At 44.6% G+C, this 13,619-nt stretch overlaps 1 long non-coding RNA gene across 3 annotated transcripts in view; it reads right to left on the reverse strand.

The window, feature by feature from the left end:
• Positions 1-13,619, reverse strand: part of LOC116084702 — a 31,054-nt gene that overhangs the window by 2,187 nt on the left and 15,248 nt on the right. For 2 of the 3 annotated variants that reach the window (XR_004116229.1, XR_004116230.1), the window contains exons 4-5: positions 1,001-1,130; positions 523-636 (exon numbers count right to left, since the gene is read on the reverse strand). This is a non-coding gene — a long non-coding RNA (uncharacterized LOC116084702). Of the gene's footprint in view, positions 1-100; positions 637-1,000; positions 1,131-13,619 lie in introns of those variants that run through there. The other variant, XR_004116228.1, reaches the window with a different exon arrangement.

Below are 13,619 nucleotides of genomic sequence, written 5' to 3' on the forward strand. Positions count from 1 at the left end.
GGAAGGGGAGGGAAGGGAAGGGAGGGGAGATGGGAGGAGGAAGGAAGGGAGGAGAAGGGGAAGGGAGAGATAGTAAGATAGAGAGATAGCTCTATGGTTAAAAAATACCTGCTGCTCTTACAGGGGACCTATATTTAGTTCCCAGCACCCTCATGGTGGCTCAAAAACCTGTGAATCCAATTTCAGGGTATCTGACACCCACTCCTGGCCTTCACGGACACATTTGTGGTACACAAACTCACATATGGGCAAAAATACTCATACACAAAAAACTAAAGAAATTCTTTTAAAGGCTAAGAAGTGGCCAAGCTATACAGGCAGAAAGCAGTTTGCAGTTTAGTGATGAATCCTATCCTAGCAATACATCTGGTGGAAACCAAGCATCTTCTTACCAAGTGCCTGCCACACCTGGAGTTGGGGAGGACTTACAGAGTTTTATTCAGACCTTGCCATGGTGCCTGTTTAAAGAACTCCTTACAGCATTGATTCTTGTACACAGCACATAATCACCTACTAATTTACCTTTTGCACCTCTGGCCTCATTTTCACAACATGAACTTGCTTCCAACCAGATGCTGCTGGACTCTGGCGCATGTGATATGCTTAACTCAGACATCTCCCCTGCTGACCTCCTGCCTGTGAGAACATTTCAGAGCACAAGTGCCAAGTTATCCACAAAGCCCCAAATGAAACCAGCTTCCTGATCATCTCACTCTTAGTGATAAATGGATATTCCCTTCCCCATTCCTTAGAAAGTGGCCCGGAACCAAATCCAATAAGTCTAGACTCCATCTCACAGCCTGAGTAAGGAGGCAGACAGTAATCTTTTAATGGAATCCTATTTTTCAAACTGACAGCTATCCTACCTGAGGCTCTCAATGGGGCCAGACTAGGGCCAGGAAGGTGGGGAAAACAGAAAAGTTTGAGAAGGTATTAAGGCATGTGTTCAGCAGGTGCTTTGGGTGGAAGAAGTAGTTGGCAGCACCAAACACTAACTTACCCAAGTCGGCAGGTGAAGGTTCATTCCTGAGAAATGGAGAAGTGAAGCCTCCCCAGTCAAGGTGGGAAAAATGTTAAGAGATGCTGATGCTTGCAACCGTTGTTATCCAATCCAAAGTCTTATTTCATAGCTGGAGGGGTGGGATTATAGAGTGAAGGATACATTCAAGGCCCAGGTGGTCCACTGGCAAATTGGTATGGTGACTACCAGGCATCTAGTGAGTCACACAGGGAGAGTGCTCTCCACTAGGCTCATTTCCAAGCTTTCTGAAGGGACCCGTTATTTGCAAGGCCCTTTCTCAGGGTGGACCTGCCCAAGTCTACAGTAGCTGCACACAGCTGCCTTGCTCCAGTTCTGCTGCTCCAGCTTGCCCTTTGGGGATTAGAGGTGTGAGGGTTACTCTTCATCCATGGCATGACTATTTGGGCCCTCATTTGTGGTATGGGTTTTACATTTTCCTTAAACATGTTATGATTTGTGTCCCAAAGAGTGAGTTACTTACAGAGAAAATGGTGTATAAATAAACAAGTCAGATATATCAAAATATATAATGATTGGGTAGGGGAACTAATATATCTCAAATCTATGATGGCCATGTGATTCATCATCCTGAATCTAACCCCACCTTTCTTTCTTTGTGTCTCTCTCTGTATCTCTGTGTATCTGACTCTGAATCTTTGGCTCTGTCTCTCTATCTCTGTTTCTGTGTCTCTCAGTGTCTGTCATTCTGTTTCTATCTCTGGCCATCTCTGCCTCTCTTTCTTTTCTTTCTTTTTTTTATGATTTATTTTTATTGTATGTATATGAGTATACTGTAGCTGTCTTCAGAAACACTAGAAGAGGGCATCAGATCCCATTACAGATGGTTGTGAGCCACCAGGTGGTTGCTGGGAATTGAACTCAGGACCTCTGCAAGAGCTGTCAGTGCTCTTAAGCACTGAGCCATCTCTCCAGCCCTCTGCCTCTCTTTCTAGCTCTGTCTTTCTCTGCTTGACTCTCTCTGCCTCTATGTGTGTCTCTGTCTCTGTCTCTCTGTCTCTGTCTCTCTCTGTCTCTCTCTTTCTCCCTCTCACACACACACCAATAACAAAAACAACAAATCTCTGCCAAATACCTATCCAGTCTCAGCTTTAAAACAAGCAGTGAAATGCTTACTGTCTTTCTAGATTTTTCCAAACAACAGCCAACTTTGCCCACCATACCTGCTCTGACCCTGAACTGTATTATACATTGGGATTTGGACATCCTTTCCTGGAATACCTAGGGCTGAGCAGCACAAGTAGTTAGTGACCAATAAAGATCTCAAATCCTTGACTGAATACATGCTCCATGGGATGAAACCCATACCTAACACTGCGTGGGTGAGCAAGAATCCAAGACTAGATAATCCAGAGCCCTACAGGAAGACCAAATACTACTATTCTAAAAACAAACAAAAAATCTAGCAAAAAAAAAAAAGAAGATTCCTAATGGTATTCTGCTATACTCATAGAGCAGTGCCTTGACTGGCCATAATCAGAGAAGCTTCCATCTGCAGTAGATGCCAACACATACAGAGACCCACAGACAGACATTATGCAGAGAGTGAGAGAGATTGGAACACTCAGCCCTAAACTTGGCACCTTTATCAAGTCTCTCCTCTCAGGAATCAGGATCCAGGGCTCAGGGAATCCCTTGGAAGAAGAGGCAGAAAGAGTGTAAGAGCCAGGGGGCTGGAAGACATCAAGAAAACCAGACCTAATTCAGCATGACTGATTTATGTGCATATGAACTCTGAGACTAAGGCAGCATGCACAGGGTCTGCACAGGTCTGTACCAGATGAGGCCCTAGAACTGACAGAACTGGACACATCCCCTCATCCCTAGCCCAAAAGCTATCTACAATTGGTAACCACTTTCAAATGAAAATTTAGCTTCTTTCAAAGGAGCCTTACTGGGGAAACAAACTCCCCTTAAGGGTCGACACATGCCCATCAGAAGATGGCCAACAGAAAACAAACTCAGTGGCATCTTTGGAGGTTCCTTGTTTCATGTTATGTCAGGATTTTTCTAAAAGGCTTACCATTTTAAAAATTTTTATTTTATTTATGTGCTGGATCGTTTTATAACAACTTGACACAAGATAAAGTCATTTGAGAGGAAGAAACCTCCATAAGATTAATAAAATGCCTCTGTAAGATTGGACTGTAAGCAAGCCTGGAGGACGTTTTCTTAGTGACTGATGGGGGAGGACCCAGCCCATGGTAGATGGAGCCATCCTTGGGATGGTAGTCCTGGGTTCTGTAAGAAAGCAGACTGAGCAAACCATGAGAGCAAGCCAGTAAGCAGCACCCCTCCATGGTTTCTGCTTCCCCCATGGTTTCTCCTCCTTCCAGGTTCCTGCCCTGTGTGAGTTCCTGTCCTAATTTGTTTTGATGGTGATGTGGAAGTGTGAACCAAATAAACCCTTTCCTCCCCAAGTTCTTTGATCATGTGTTTCATCGCATTAATTGTAACCCCAACTAAGACAATTTACATATTTTTGTTATTTTTATCCTAAAGTATTATGACTTCCAGTTTTTATGGGATCCCTGAGCATGCAGACAAGTGGATCTCTGTTTCTTGTGCCTTCTCATGGGCTCTTTTCCTTCTGTTTGTTTTGTTAAGGTTTCTGCTTAGGTCTAACACAACTCACACACCAGGTCAAAATGATGTATGTGCAGATGACAAAAATGTATTGTAATGAAGCTGCTATTGATCAATCAGGGCCACCAGCCAGACTAGGAAGCTGAACTGTGACTTCGAGCCAGAATGTTACAGAGCTTTTAGGCTTCAAAACCACAAACATCTGTGCCAAGTTAGTTACAGTTTGTCACCATTCAGGATTTAGAGATAGGGGACTTCCTTAGGAACATGCCTTTGTGGCACACATATCCCTTTCCCATTGGTTGGTTTATTCAACTGTGGCAGGGTGACTTGCCTAGCATTCCTGTTTCAACTTGCCAGCTAGGATGTCAGTTACCCACATACATGTCTCTTTCTGCCAAGCAGGATGTCAGTTATCCAGGGAGGTCTTGGGAATTTAAACTGTATTTGACCCTTATTCAAAATAAAAGTTTATTCAAAGTGGCTTCAGTTTGGTTCCTTCCTACAGTTTTGCCCAATTCTGACATTAGTTTTTGTTTTATCTAATTTTATTTTATTATCCCTTAGAAGCCTATTTATTTCCTAATCAAAGACAAGAAGGGGGTAGATCTGGATCGGGAGAAGAAAGTGGGAAGAATAGAGGGAGAAGGATAAAATAAATCAGGATATACTATATGAAAAACGTATGTTTTAATAAGGTAAAAGAAGGATTTCAAATCCTAGTTGTACAACTTTCATGATAGCTGAGAGTTTCCAGCTACAAGGAACCTGTTTTATCTATTTCTGACCCTGTAGGTTTAGTCAGAGTGAGGTGAGAGAGGATGATGCAGGCCAACCGCTGTGGTAACCTACCTTTGTGCTGTGAATTTCAAGCTACAATTATTCTGGCTTTCTTTCATGATATATGTCTCAATTTTTCTGAAACATATATTTATTTTGTCCAAAAGTGTGTATTCTTAAGGATTAATTATTATCATTATATATGTAAAAGATATATGATATATAATGTTGATATTACATATTAGATGTATGTAATATATGTATTATATCATTATACCATTTTTTTTATTACTAAAGGTACATAATCAGGTTACCACTCCACTACAAACTGGAGCAACATTACCAGCACTGCTGGGTGCCACTGTGTGACTCTGCAGTCCAACCTAGAGATATTTGATGGTAAGTGCTACAAACAGATTCCCTTCACATAAATGTTTGTATTTTTTCCAAATAAGACTTCTCTGTACATATTATCAGAATGGTCTGGAATGAACTGAGAGATGAATGGCCCCCTCCTGTGTGATCCTAAGTATGACTACCATGTGTTCTGGTCTGTTTCTCTGTTTCTGTGATAAATGCCGTGGCCAAAGGAACATGTGGAGGAGGTCCACATCATACTACAGGTTACAATCCACCATCAAGAGAAGCCACAGTTCTTTGCCAAGGAACTCAAGCCATGGAAGAACACTGCTTACTAACTTGCCCTCTCTATATGCTCAGCTACATTTCTTATACAGCCCAAGCCTGTCTGCAGAAAGGTGGCACAATCCACAGTGGGCTGGGCCCTCCTACAACAGTTAGCAATTAAGAAAACAGCACACAGATATGGCCACAGGCCAGTCTGAGACAGGCAACTCTTCAGGTGAGTTCCTCCTCCCAGGGTGTATCAAGATGACAAAGACTATCCACCACCATGCCAGTTTACCACTGGACCACTTGTTCTTTAGATCCCCACCAGTCCGCAGCCAATACTTCCTCCAGCTGCACAGCATGGCCTCTGGTTGGAGGACTACCAGAGCCCTTGGCATCTCTAACATCCCTCCCAACTTGACTCAGGAACCTTCACTTCCTGGAGTATTTCTCAGAGGTGACTTTCACCCATTGTCACAAGAGAAGTTAGTGCTGGTCCCAACTACCATCTACAGCACCTACGAGGCCAGGAGAAAAGCCCAGAATAGGCAGGGAGAGCCTGAAACTCCTGAGTATACTTCTCAGGCATCCTAATTTTCTGCGTGACCCCTTTGTCATAGTTGAGGTTCCTAATGCCCTAATCAAAACCACATTGGGGAAGAAAGGGTACACTTCATTTTAACAGTATATAGTCTATCATCCGGGAAAATCAGGAAAGGAACTCAAGGCAGGAACCTGGAGGAAGAAGCTGAAGCAGAAACCATGGAGGAGTACTGCTTACTGGCTTGCTCCTCATGGCTTGCTCAGCCTCCTTTCTTATGTCCCCTAAGGCCATCAGCCAAAGGATAGCAACTGTCCAATGACCTCCCACATCATCAAGAAAAATTCCCCACAGGCCAATTTGATGTGTGTGTGGGAGGTGGGGGGTGGAAGTCTAGTCTTAATTGGAGTTCCTTCTTTCCAAATGACTCTAGCCTATATCAAGTTGACATACAAAATAACAACTACAGGCTCTGGTATAGAGAAGTCTTTTACAGATCTGGAGCCAGTCCCTGCTTTTCTCTACTGCATGCCATCCACACGGCCCTGTCCAGTGGGCCCAGAGGGCCTCTCTTGCTACATATGCCTCATGAGAAGGATGCCTGCCTTGCTCACCACTGACTTGCATTTTCAAGAGCATCTGTAGTCCTCTGGTACCAGGTGACTTTTTAGACCCTGCCCTATCCCACCTATCTCCTTCCCATCAACCTCAGGGATCCTCCCTACTATCTCTAGCAGCACCTGGAGTCTCTCTTCCAGCTGTGCCCCCTACAGGTTCTTCCTGCCTCCAGTGTCCTCAGCCGCCCTGTGTCTTTTGCTTTCATCTTGTTCAACTGTCAATCAGTGCACATCAAAGTGAGCAGACTAGAGGCAGGGGGCACAATAGACTCCAGGATTTGCAGATAAGTTCTCTCCCACTGGGCATTGAAGCCATCTTCCATCCTTTTTGATGGCTCAGGATGTCTCCAGCCTTGAGCTATGACATTTATCCTTGTCCCCTGTCCCTCCCTCCATCCCAGCAGTGTGCCTTTCCCTCACCCATTGGAAGGCAGTTAAGGCTGTAGGAAGCACAAAGGTTCTTGTGCTCACAGATAAGCACCAACAGAACCCAGAATGTTCAAAACACAAAGCTGTTCCTTCAAGGAGAGGGATACATACCCTGTTATCTGCCCAGAAGGCTGGAAGCTGATGTGGTTAATAGCCTAGTGACCTCAAGACCAAAGACTATACCAGATCCTCTCCCAGCCCCTTAGCATGACCTTATCAATCTATAGAACCTATCCTATGGAAGGTGCCACAGGCAGTCAATCTATAAAACCCTTCCTTATGGAAGATGTACTTTACAAAGAGTTTTGATGTAGTCACATCTTAAGCTTTACTGTGCACGTGGTATTGAGTTAATGTTCACTAGGAAAATATTTTTGCCAAATTGTGCTGTGCTTAAATATGCCTAAAATAAACTACTCAGGGTCAGACTGTCAAAGTTTGAAGCAACACCAGCTGCTGAGTCATTCTGAAGCAAACTGTCACCTTCTTGCCTCTGAGGGACTGCTCTGCTGACTGGGGTGATAGCAGAGACCCTTGCATAAGGCCATTGTCAATCAGGACAGAGAGGTGCTGCAGTCACAATCCCTGTCATCTAGGCTCTCAACATCAACATCATCAAGTAAACTGTGGGTACCTAGGAATTTTATAACCCCAATTGTGCTTTATTTTTGCAGTTTGAATTTTTTTTCACCCTCTCTCAAGCAAATACAAAAATATCTGTGTACATTTTTCTATGATGTTTTGTATGTGTGTGCATGAGTATATGTGTATATATGTGTGAGTGTGTGTGTGTGTGCGCGCGCGCGCATGCAAGTGTGCATGTGTGTGCATATGAATGTGTGTGTATGTGTGTGTGTGTGTGTGCGCGCGCGCACGCGCATGCAAGTGTGCATGTGTGTGCATATGAATGTGTGTGTATGTATGTGTGTGTGTGTGTGTGCGCGCGCACGCGCATGCATGCGTATGTGTAGGTAGAAGACAGACCTTGACATCAGGAGTGGAATCACTCTCTCCCTTATCTTCTGAGTTTCTAACTGAACTCAGAGCTCATGGGTTAACTAGACAGTTACAGATGTTCATAGCCACACCCTGGTTTTCTGTGAGTGTTGGGGCTCCAAACTCAGGTAGTCATGCTTGTATAGAAAGGCACTTTACTGCCTGAGTCATCTTTCTAGCCTTACCCTTTTCAGAATTTTAAACAAAAGGAAGACCAGAGTTTCCCAATTTTTTGTTGTTCAAGCTAGATCCAAATCTTCTGTAACACACACTGTAAGATCAGGGCCATCAGCAAACCATCCAGGTAGGTCTGTGCTATTGATTAGATGTAGAATGTCTGCAAAGGCCAATGTAGTTACAAAAAAAAAAAAAAAAAGAGTTCCCAGTATGGTACTGTTGAGAAGTGGTATAGAGGCTTTCAGGTCATTGGAAGTAGGGTCAGGCCCCCTCCTTTTCCTCTCGTTTGCTTCGAGCTCTCCAGAGACACCCTTTGTCTAGCTAGCATAATACTACAGTCCATTTTTACATTTTTTTCTACTGTATAAAATCCTTAACCTCACAAGCAATCTCTCATTTTATCCTCACAACGTGGAAGAGGACCACTCTTTCTTCATGCTTCCTTCCCTTCTCCTTCTCTTGCTCCTTCAGTGCCCTTCCATCAGAATGGGGGGCAACAAGGAAGGCAGATGAGTCAGACTTCCATGAACTCTCATTCATCAGGTATGTAACTTGATAGCATGATGCATTTTTATCTGCAACTCAGTTTACCTATCTATAAACTAGTACTTGCCATGCTGGGATGTTATGAGAACTAAGTGAAACAATCCATAAAGGCATCACAACAATGACAGATGATGATGATGATGATGATGATGATGATGATGATGATGATGATGATGATGATGATGATGATGATGATGATATACTGCCCATTGTAAATGGCAACCACAGAACGGGACTAGATACTAGATACCAAGAGGAGAGATACTGATGAATCTGGATGACTGCTGAGAACAGATAACTCATCTTCCATCTGCTCCCAGCTCCAAGAAGTTTGCTCTCAAAGTAGAACGGCCTTCGTTCCTGAGTCTCTCATTTGAAAACTGTGAAGATGGCTCTCTGGGACACTCCCCTCCATCTTTAATGATGCTCCTCCCATTACAAGTGGTATGTCAATTTTTTTCTCTAGGATGCAGCCAAAAGGAGTGCACAGGAGTAAAACAATGCAGGGAGAGCCTCTGGTTCTCCCTATCTCACCAGGAGCTTGGTAGGTGGAGAAGATGGAAAACCCAAAAACAGGAAGGAGAGTGGAATACACACACAAACACACATACACACACACACACACACATATAAACACATACACACATACATATACACACACATATATACATATATGCATGTACAAACACACATACACACACTAAATCTTTAAAGCTTTTTTCTTAAAAGATGAAAATAAAGTTTCTCTTTGTTTAATTTACTAATCCCTTCCCCTAACAGAAGGTGCTGTCTGTTTATATTTTATTTTTGGTTCTTGCTGTGATAGTTATCATATAAAATGCCCTTGTCTCTGAGCTACAAAAGTTCCAGGCTGACCTCTGAGTAATTAACTTTGTCACTGCAATTTGCAGCTGGAAGATATCATACCACTGACCTATGGTCTAAGGTAAATAGATGTAAGTCCCTGGGCTTGAAAGGGGGGCCTGTCTTGAGCATCCAAATATCCTGGGCTAGCCACATCATCTCCCTGAAGCCTATGCTCCTCATCTGTCAAATATGTTCTAGAAGCAATTCAGTCACCCATGCCACCAATGATGAACCAGGCAGGAACCTCCCTGCTTTCCAATTGTAGCCTGTACCACAACCCCCTAAGGTAGGTTCTCCCCACCACCTCTGAGGAAGTAGAGACTGCTTGGGACAAATAACTTGCCTAGGACTCGACAACTAGTGTCTAAGTGAACCTGTTCAACTAGTGTCTAAGTGAACCTGTTCATTCACTACAAAGCTCTGGCCTGAGCCACAGACATGCTTGTGAGTACCACGTAAGCCAGAGCCCTGCAGTGAGCGTTGCCACAGAGATGAGTATAAACATATTTCCCACTCCCACCCTCCAAGCACGTGAGCTTACTGAGAAGCCACGCTCATGCCTAGTTCTTTTTCTGTAGGCCTCAGGCTGACTGTGCAAGAAGTCTAAATTCTAGAGGGATCCGTCTCCTGTAAGCGTAAAGCATGCTCTGGTCTCTGGAGCCCATCTCTGGAAGTGCAGACTCTAGAGGTTCTTCAAAGCATCCCTCAACACAGGGCACGTGGGCCATGAGTGTTTCTACAGGAAGTCAGGGGTAATTTGTCAGAACCTGTTGCTGGTGATGCCTGCTGGGCAACTGGATGCTGTTTCTCCAACCCTAACACAGTGTACCCACACCACTGGCCCCAGCAGATTCCCTTCCACCACCTGTGCTGAAACAAGTCCTGTCAGGAGACAGAGACCCTAGGCAGCTAGCATAGGGCAGCTCACTAAGAACCTTCCTCCTAGGATTGTTGAGGAGCCTCTACTCACAATCCTCTGCCTCTTCTCATCCTTCCACAAAGAGCCATTTGCTAAAATTCTCCAAGTCTCAGTTTCCATATTGTAAAATGAAGTAGTGGTCATGTCCAGAAGAAACTCAAGACAAATGGCTAGCTGTGGTGCTTAGCACACCAAAGTGAAGATTGGTCTCTAGGATCTCTCGGCAAATACCTGTCACAGAGTCCCGCACTGAAGACCCAGCTTCTTGCAGCTCTTCTTACCCCTCTCCCCAACCTCCTCTAGTCTATGGGCTTCCCTTCCCCCAGCTTCTCATTCCTATGTAACTCTGCCATTTTGGCTCTTGGCTCTCTCTTGGTCTTCTCTGTCTCCATGGCTCCCTCTCTATTCTCTTCCTCTCTTGCCCTCTCCCCAGCCCCTCATGACCCAAATTCAATATACTGGCCTTCTTTAGGCTACTATTTTCTCTCTCTGCTCTGAACTCTTCCAGAGGTTTCTGGCTGGATTCTCCCTCATATTTACATTTAAAAAATGTTGAGAAGACAACAACCTACAAACACCATGTCTTGGTGTTGCTATTGTTGCAATAAAACACCAAGACCAAAAGAGCAAGTTGGGGAGGAAGGGATTTATTCAGCTTACATTTCCACATTGCTATCCATCACCAAAGAAGTCAGGACAGGAACTCAAGCAGGGCAGGAGCCTGGAGGCAGAAGCTGATGCAGAGGCTGTGAAGGGTGCTGCCCATTGGCTTGCTTCTCATGGCCTGCTAAGCTTGCTTTCTTATAGAACCCAGGACCACCAGCCCAGGCATGAGTCCATCCACCATGGACTGGGCCCACCATACCCCCTACAATGCTCAATAATTAAGGAAAAAGTCTCACAACTGGATCTCATGGAGACATTTCCTCCACTGAGGCTCCTTTTTCTCTGATGACTCTAGCTTGGGTCAAGTTGACACACAAAATCAACCAGTACCCAGGGGGATTTTCTTCTTAATGTAGATGAACCAAAGGGGCCCCTGTCTTATTGTCTCATATACTCTGATGCTCTTCCTGCCTGCCACCACAACCACCTTTTAAACCTTTTGGGAATGACTGGTCAAGCAGCAGTATCCTGGGAAACAGAGAAAGGGCACCTCTTCCAAGGAGAGGGCTATTGATGCTCCAAGGAGCTTTTCCAGTCTTGTTTGCCCAGCCTCTTCCTTAACTCATCCCCACTCTGTAATGGAGAATTTTATAATGTCTCTGACAAGCTGTGACTTGAGCGAAAGCTAACCAATTAGAGACAGAGATCAGTAAAGGGCAGAAACATGTGTGTTAAGAGGCATCCTAGTGCTAGGACCAGAAAGACAGTAAGGGTTCTTTGTACACTCTGGAGCACTTCATGCTCATGTTGGATTCATTCAAGTTCTTGACCAATCTAGAAGAAGTTTGAAGCCAATGATGATAAAAACTGAGACTCGAAGTTTCATAGCTAGCAAGGACTGGGTTGAGATAGAGCACAGCCTCGCCAGCTTGTGTTCTTTGCCTCTGCCAGTAGTTCTCTCTTAACCACTTTAGCAGAGTATGCCATAAACTCAGAGTGAGTAGCGAAATGAATATTCATCTATCTGTGACTGAGATGTTGCACTCTGATGACATGCCAAGCAATAGTTGCTAACAGACTTATAAACTGTCAAACTAAACCTATAAAAATAATCTTATAAAGCAGAGACTATTTCATGCCCTGGCTTGCTTTCTGTTGCTGTGACAAAAACAATGACCAAAAACAACCTTTGGGAGGAAAGCTTTCACCTTACAGTCTGCCATCAAGGGAAGCTAAGGCAGAAACATGGAGCCAGATACTGAAGCAGGGCTTCTCACTAGGCTGGAAGCTCACCATTTCGGCTATGCTGGCTGACCAGTAAGCTCCAGGAACCTGTCTCTCTATCCCTATCACTGTACTTGCTTGTAGCCATGCACAGCTTTAACAGGAGGCCAAGGATTTGAACTCAGATCCTCATGTTTGCATGGCAAGCACTCTTACCCACTGAGCATCTCCCTATCCACAGTGAAGTCTCTTCTAATCAAAGTGCCATAAACCAAAGCTCCTAGTCCCAGGCAGTAATTTACTACATTCCACCATCTCAAACATATCTCAGTTAAGATGTAGGTGACCAAAGAAAATTCAGAATGTCTGCAGAGTGCTCAAGGGAGGGAAAAAAATCCTTTCCTGAACCTTAGATCGATTTAGCCACAGGGGTGGCTTGCCCCACAAAATTGTCAGATCTGAATCTTCTACCAGAGGAAACAATTTTCTGAGAACACCTTTGCCAGAACTTGAGAAATAGCCACATCAAATTGTACCACTTGACCTGGAAATTCAAGGACTTAAGGACATGACGACTTTGATTTGTTTCACCTCCTAAACCACTGCGTTTGGCTCTGTCCTCTGGTCGCCCTGAAAGAATGTTAAGCTGAATGTTTCTTCTGCTTGTAAAAACAAAATAAAAATAAAAAATCCATCTACACACACACACACAGAGAGAGAGAGAAAGAGAGAGAGAAAGGGAAAACCCACACCTGAGATGGCTTAATGAATAAAGTGTTTGCAGAGCAAGCATGAGGATTTAAGTTTAGAGCCTCAAAACTCTACAGATCCACAGAGAAGTGAGGCATAGTGGTGCCCACCTGTAATCCCCAACAGACTGGTGACCATGGGGTCTAAATATCCTTTCTTAGTATGTAGAGCCAGCTGTTGTAGCACACAACCTACAACCCCAGCTGCTGACTGTGTCTGCAGTCAGAAAGAAGAAAGCTGTAAGTACAGGTGCTCTGCCGCCTCTCCTTTTCATTCAGCCCAGGACTTGAGCCCATATTATGGTGCCACCCACCATTAAGGCAGGGCCTCTTAACTCAATTAACCTAATCTAGATAATCCTTCACGGCCATGCCTGGAAGCTAACCTAATCTTCATGATCCCTCAGGTGTGCCAGGGGTTTACCTCGTAGGTAATTCCTGACAATATTTGAATTCTAGTGAAAACTTTTGGTTTCCCAATACTCTGTGGACATAGTTGTATGCCAGTTCACATAATGTCTGCACCTCTCTTACAAACGGATACTCGTTTATGAACTTAGCCATTATGAGATATTTAGGACTCGGGTGAGAGCCGCCATTTTCTCTCCGGTGAGTTTCTAAGACCAGAGCAGCCAGCCGGGAGGCACAGGCCCCACGAGTCCCCGGGGAGCTGCAGGGTGGCAGGGACAGGATCCTCTCAGCTTCCGAATGATAGAGGTGGATCAGCATCCTTCTCTGTCCCTTCCCTGCAAGTGGAGGGCCTACCTCCAGGGAGCGCCTTAACCCAGAGACTCTCTCCAGTGAGTTTCTAAGACTGGAGCAGCCAGCTGGGAGGCACAGGCCCCAGGAGTTGCAGGGGACTTGCAGGGCCGCAGGGACAAGACAAGCTCTAGTCAGAGACACTAAGAACATC

Source organism: Mastomys coucha, unplaced genomic scaffold, assembly GCF_008632895.1.
Source record: "Mastomys coucha isolate ucsf_1 unplaced genomic scaffold, UCSF_Mcou_1 pScaffold9, whole genome shotgun sequence".
Taxonomy (NCBI): Eukaryota; Metazoa; Chordata; class Mammalia; order Rodentia; family Muridae; genus Mastomys; species Mastomys coucha.